This window comes from Acanthochromis polyacanthus, chromosome 6, assembly GCF_021347895.1.
Source record: "Acanthochromis polyacanthus isolate Apoly-LR-REF ecotype Palm Island chromosome 6, KAUST_Apoly_ChrSc, whole genome shotgun sequence".
Lineage (NCBI taxonomy): Eukaryota > Metazoa > Chordata > Actinopteri > Pomacentridae > Acanthochromis > Acanthochromis polyacanthus.
In genome coordinates, this window is record NC_067118.1 from 9,764,180 (window position 1) to 9,770,825 (window position 6,646).

The following is a 6,646-nucleotide window of genomic DNA, read 5'->3' on the forward strand; positions in this document are numbered from 1 at the left end:
CCGTTTCTATTGTACAACTGAACAGCCGGCATATAGTGCACAGCTCTAACTAGGGTACCTGCTACTGCAGGACTGATATACCTGCACTTAGTGCTTTTCTTGTGTTGCTTAACAGGAATGTGTATCCTACATGCCAGTGTTCTTCTAAAATGCTGTACTTTCCTGCGACTGTTGTTTTATGCCTTGTCTTTTTTAATGTTGATGTGGACTGTTGCACTTTGCCCAAGACAAATTTCCCTAGTGGGACAATAAAGTTCATCAAATCTAATCTAAAATAAACTGAAACCTTCCTGAGTTAGTTCATTAGAATGAATGGATCATGAATTGTTTTAAGATTAAAATCACCAAGAGTTCTGATCCAGAACTAATGTTGACGCAAACTCGATTCCGTTAAGAACGCGTGACTTCTGGCTTCTCAGACATACTCTAGTACTCCGTCATGGTCCAAAAATGACAAAAAGTAATACCAGGAGAGTCTATACTTCAAAAAGTAATAGTCCAAACTTGCAATTATGCACAAATGTATCATCAATTTACCTTCAGGAGTTCATCAAAATTAACAAAGAGCAAAAGTCTTTCCAACAGTCCACCATGATAAACCACGGTCAAAAACAATTTACCTCTTGATTTGCACACACCTGTGGCATTTAGTGTGGCCTTTAAATACACATGTATCCAGGTCACAGCACCACTTGCTGGTTCCCAACTGAAATGGCTCCAACAACTGAACTAATGTTAATTTATTATTTCACAGTAGAGTCAGTGAATTAATCAATAATAGGTAAACATCTAATTGCAGTTTCATTTCTGTAACTATATTTATTCAGTTAACTGTTTAGTCATATTTATCTACATTTTTAGACGCATGTAGCTCCGATGTGGTGATAATAATAATAAAGTCACCAATTTAGAATGTTCTCCACTCTGGCAGGAAAAATCTAATTCAGGTGTGAAAGTACTCACTCCTGTGTTTTCTTTATCTGTTTCTTATTATTTTTATTGATTTTGTCGGCCATAAAATAGTAAAAATGTAAAACATTAAACCTAAAAATACTAAAAGCCAGTGATAAGAATATAGTGAGTCAGTGTTTGTTTTTGTTTTGAAACTGGAGTTATTTGTAGTTTAAATATCCAAACTTATATTATTCTATATTTTGTTATGTTATATGATAATAAGTCATTTTACATTACATCCATCCATCCTCTATACACCGCTTTATCCTCACTAGGGTCACGGAGCCTATCCCAGCTGAAGGCAGAGGACACCCTGGACAGGTCGCCAGTCTGTCACAGGGCTACATATACAGACACACAATCACACCTACGGACAATTTAGAGTAATCAATTAACCTCAGCAAATTTTTGGACTGTGGCAGGAAGCCAGAGTGCCCACAAATGTACAGGAAGAACATACAAACTCCATGCAGAAAGACCCCAGGTCAGGACGTGAACCAGGGATTCTATTGGGGTCGACATGTTTCATTCTATTTTAGTGTCACATCCCATGATGTAGACATTCAGCTCTGACCTCCTGAGTCTTGTTTTATGAGACAACTCTAATCAAATTCCTGGTGTAGAGTTTGTAGTGGAAATATTGGTCTAGCAGAGGATGGTTTCGATCCATCGACCTCTGGGTTATGGGCCCAGCACGCTTCCACTGCGCCACTCTGCTCCTCTGGACTGTGGATGGGACTCCAATCAAAGAGATCAGATCATGTTTGAAGTAGTTGTTCTATCACTGATACCAACATTCAGTTAGAGAAAGAGTGAAAATGAAGTGAAACTGTTTGTCTGCAGCCTCCAAATCACTAAATCCTCTCTGTTCTGTAAAGAGGGCAGATTTGTAGATTTCTGCTGTTTAGCAAAGAAATGAGCTCCAAGTTCAGCAGTCAAACTGTTCCTTTCTCTGTCTGAATGTGATCAACTTTTGCTGTATGATTGAACAGATTGTGGGTGTATATGCTCTCACATGTAAATGACTTGTTACTTCTGCAGTTTTATTTTTAGTATCTTCACCTTGAAGGTCAAACTCATGCGCTGTGAGCAGGGTTCGAACCTGCGCGGGGAAACCCCATTGGATTTCAAGTCCAACGCCTTAACCACTCGGCCATCACAGCTTGATATTTAGTTGTCTGTCTCTCTGTGTGGCCCTGTGATGGACTGGTTACCTGTCCAGGTGAAGTCTGCCTTCACCCTAAGCTGAGATAGGCTGAATCCCAAACCGCCCCTTCCTGAAAAAGTTGTCCAGAGTGAGCATCGATGCAGACTCGCTATTTAAGGGCTGAACAGTCCACTCCCCCTCCGCACTACGCGGTTTGGGACGGCCCTTAATATGGAGGACCCTCCGCGGGAACGCGCAAACGGAGGGATAGTGTGTAGGGGGCGGTTTGGGATTCAGCCTATCTCAGCTTAGGGTGAAGGCAGACTTCACCTGGACAGGTAACCAGTCCATCACAGGGCCACACAGAGAGACAGACAACCAAATATCAAGCTGTGATGGCCGAGTGGTTAAGGCGTTGGACTTGAAATCCAATGGGGTTTCCCCGCGCAGGTTCGAACCCTGCTCACAGCGCATGAGTTTGACCTTCAAGGTGAAGATACTAAAAATAAAACTGCAGAAGTAACAAGTCATTTACATGTGAGAGCATATACACCCACAATCTGTTCAATCATACAGCAAAAGTTGATCACATTCAGACAGAGAAAGGAACAGTTTGACTGCTGAACTTGAAGCTCATTTCTTTGCTAAACAGCAGAAATCTACAAATCTGCCCTCTTTACAGAACAGAGAGGATTTAGTGATTTGGAGGCTGCAGACAAACAGTTTCACTTCATTTTCACTCTTTCTCTAACTGAATGTTGGTATCAGTGGTAGAACAACTACTTCAAACATGATCTGATCTCTTTGATTGGAGTCCCATCCAGAGTCCAGAGGAGCAGAGTGGCGCAGTGGAAGCGTGCTGGGCCCATAACCCAGAGGTCGATGGATCGAAACCATCCTCTGCTAGACCAATATTTCCACTACAAACTCTACACCAGGAATTTGATTAGAGTTGTCTCATAAAACAAGACTCAGGAGGTCAGAGCTGAATGTCTACATCATGGGATGTGACACTAAAATAGAATGAAACATGTCGACCCCAATCGAATCCCTGATTTGCATCCTGACCTGGGGTCTTTCTGCATGGAGTTTGCATGTTCTTCCTGTACATTTACAGGTACTCTGGCTTCCTGCCACAGTCCAAAAATTTGCTGAGGTTAATTGATTACTCTAAATTGCCCGTAGGTGTGAGTGTGATTGGTTGTCTGTATATGTGGCTTTGTGACAGACTGGTGACCTGTCCAGGGTGTCCCCTGCCTTCGCCTGAGTCAGCTGGGATAGAGTCCAGCCCCCCAGCGACCCTAATCAGGATTAAGCGGTGTATAGATGATGGATGGACCCCAATGAAGGCGTTTTCCACCATCCTCAGTGCCATGCCATGTCACCCTATGATCAGTGACGAGTGTGTGTGTATCTATGTATAAATGAAGGGAAGAATGGGCTTTCTTGTTTATAATGGTTTTTCAATGTTGTAAAGTACTTTGTGTTGCTTTAACTGCATGAAAAGTGCTGTACAAATAACTACTCCACTGTGCAGCTCTTACGTTACATTAGATTTATATTATATTGGAAAAGTTGTATTGAAAGTGTGGGCCCTGGATCATTCTGCATGGAGTTTGCATGTTCTCCCTGTGCATGCGTGGGTTTTCTCCGGGTACTCCGGCTTCCTCCCACAGTCCAAAAATATGCTGAGGTTAATTGATTACTCTAAATTGCCCGTAGGTGTGAATGTGAGTGTGATTGTGTGTCTGTATATGTAGCCCTGCGACAGACTGGTGACCTGTCCAGGGTGTCCTCTGCCTTCGCCCGAGTCAGCTGGGATAGGCTCCAGCACCCCCCGCGACCCTAGTGAGGATAAAGCGGTGTATAGAGAATGGATGGATGTATTGAAAGTGTTTTTACGCCCTCTAGCAGCACAAGATGAGATTTATTTTTTATTTATCCTACAAAGGAATGAATCATTCTGGAGTCAGAGACAATAACCGCAGCTTCCACTGGGGGGCGACAAACTCTGATTGATTTACACTCAAGAGGCGACACAGTACTGATACTTCACAGTACTGATACTTCACAGTACTGATACTTCACAGTACTGACTCGTTTTAGTACTGACACTTGAGTTTCAGTAAAATACACTTTAGTTCTGTCGGTGTTTGTAAATGGAGTCCTGTTGCTCCAGTAACAGATTGTACTTCCTGTTTTATCAGTTCGTGTATTCTGACTCATCATCATAACAGAAATAAATATCATTGATAATTACAATAACTGTAACTCTGTTCAGTTTCCTGATAATAATCTAAAAAATAATTCACTTTAATTTTAGACTTCTGTGCCTTGAAATGTGTATATACTGCATGTTGAATTTCTAATTTCACTTAGCACCCTATTGATCCTTAATTAGAATAGTTTATATCCTAACCTTTGCTGTCAATGTTACTAACCTGCCTTATTTTTGTTATTTTATGTTGTATGGAAGCTGCTGAACATTTAAATGTCCCTCGGGATTAATAAAGTATCTATCTATCTATCTATCTATCTATCTATCTATCTATCTATCTATCTATCTATCTATCTATCTATCTATCAGTAACTTTGCATGTGGCGCCACCATCAGGTCAAGTGTTTAATTTGCCTAATATTTAGATTTATAACCAAATATCTGCAAAACATAGAGACTTTCTTATGAGTTGATTGATGTGAAGGTCTTTTTATAATGACCAAAACCTACAAAAATACCAATTATCTTTTGTACTTTGTGCTTTGTGATGATGGTCACACTTGACAAATCGGAACAAAAAATGTGAGGGATGAATCAGTAACGAGCTGATAATTAATGGTGTGTTAATGAGAATCGGCAGAGTAACTCTGACTAGCAGAAAACTGGAAGATACAAGGTGATGATTAGTTCACCATTATCTGTGAAATTGAATGCGTTCTTCCTGAAACACTCATTCATTACTAATTATTTTATCATCAGTTACTGTATTTGTGTTCTCTCTGGTGTGTATTAAGACACTAATTATACATCCTAAAGTAGAAACTCTTGTTCGCTCCTGTGTGATGATGTTTGATTTGCCTCACAAGCAGCTCATGAACAGTTGGGTCCAAACTTCACACTTTATAATTTACTTTTTCCATCATTTCTCACCCTCACAACTTCATAAGTACAGCAAATAGACACATGACATTAAACACTGGATAATTTATGAGTCTTTTTTGTGTCATATTGGAATTTTTTGTTGTAATTTTGGACTTTTTAAAGACATTTTGGATGAGGCTGATCATCAATTTTTTTTGTCAACACCATTAGCTAACACAATGTAGCATTAGAACACAGGAGTGATGGTTGCTGGAAACGTTCCTCTGTACCCCTATGGAGATATTCCATTAAAAATCAGCTGTTATCAGCTAAAATAGTCATTTACCACATTAACAATGTCTAGACTGGATTTCTGATCAATTTAATGTTATTGTCGTTGAAGAAATAGTTTTTCTTTCTAAAAATAAGGACATTTTTAAGTGACCCCAAACTTTTGAATAGTAGTGTACGTCTGAACTACTCTAAGACAGGAAAGAGTTGTTATAATGGAAAAAAAAATTCTAAATATGTGACTGTAACAATCAGAGATGAGGTTTTAAGTGATCAATCAATGAGTGGAGAGACTTTAAAGGTTCCTCACAACACAAAAGGCTAAACTTTCCCTCAGTTTAAAAATATGCAGGTTTTTCTAAATTACTCATAATCTTAGTTCAACTTTTCAAGGTTAATGTTTTAGTGACTAACACAGTTTCCATGAGAACAACTTGACTCATTTTGTACAAAAACATACCAAGACATTCCGTTTTCTGCGGAAGAAAACAAAGAAAAGCAGCTTCAGATTAGATTATTTTTTTAATCAATTGTTTTCATTTCTTGTCAAGTTAAAAGACTATTTCTGGCATCTCTGATCAGATGAAGGACGTTTCAGTCGGTGTAACCCCTTAAGCTACATGCATTTTTTCAAAACCTGAAAAAACATCCATAAATTTAGTCCATAGTTGTTGCAAAGAGATGTTTGGGAGAATTTTGAAATTCAGTGACTCTTTGTCTGTTCAAAAAATAGTCATTTCTACTTGCACCTGTTAAAAACTATAAACTAGCGAGTAAAAAACAGCCTGACAAGTGACTCATGAAACTCTGATGTCACTGAACTTGTTTTTCTAACTCTTAACTGAACTCTTCATCATCTGCTTAGACTTAGCAATGACGAATACAACCTTGCCCTCCGATGTTCTGACCCCAAAGTGTCGTCAAAGTAGAAGACACCCTGAAGAAGTCCTCCTAGAACTTGCATTCGCTGATGACTTTGCAATCCTGGAAAACACTCTGACTGAAGCAGAAGACCTTCTGCATCGGGTAGAAACAAGACAGATCGGACTCTCCCTGAATGCTGAAAAAACAAAGTTCATGCACTTTAACCCAACATCTGAAGAGACATTGCACAGACTAGATGAGTCAGAAATCAGAAAAATTGATGATTTCCTGTATCTTGGAGGCTACACCAA

At 39.5% G+C, this 6,646-nt stretch overlaps 4 non-coding genes across 4 annotated transcripts; 2 read left to right on the plus strand and 2 right to left on the minus strand.

Moving 5' to 3' along the window:
- Positions 1–1,600: 1,600 nt before the first annotated feature.
- Positions 1,601–1,672, minus strand: trnam-cau (transfer RNA methionine (anticodon CAU)). The gene has a single exon. It is a non-coding gene; the product is annotated as a tRNA-Met (tRNA).
- A 363-nt stretch (positions 1,673–2,035) lies between these two features.
- trnas-uga (transfer RNA serine (anticodon UGA)) lies at positions 2,036–2,117 on the minus strand. Its single transcript has one exon. It is a non-coding gene; the product is annotated as a tRNA-Ser (tRNA).
- A 373-nt stretch (positions 2,118–2,490) lies between these two features.
- Positions 2,491–2,572, plus strand: trnas-uga (transfer RNA serine (anticodon UGA)). Its single transcript has one exon. It is a non-coding gene; the product is annotated as a tRNA-Ser (tRNA).
- A 363-nt stretch (positions 2,573–2,935) lies between these two features.
- Positions 2,936–3,007, plus strand: trnam-cau (transfer RNA methionine (anticodon CAU)). The gene has a single exon. It is a non-coding gene; the product is annotated as a tRNA-Met (tRNA).
- The last annotated feature ends 3,639 nt before the right edge of the window (positions 3,008–6,646 follow it).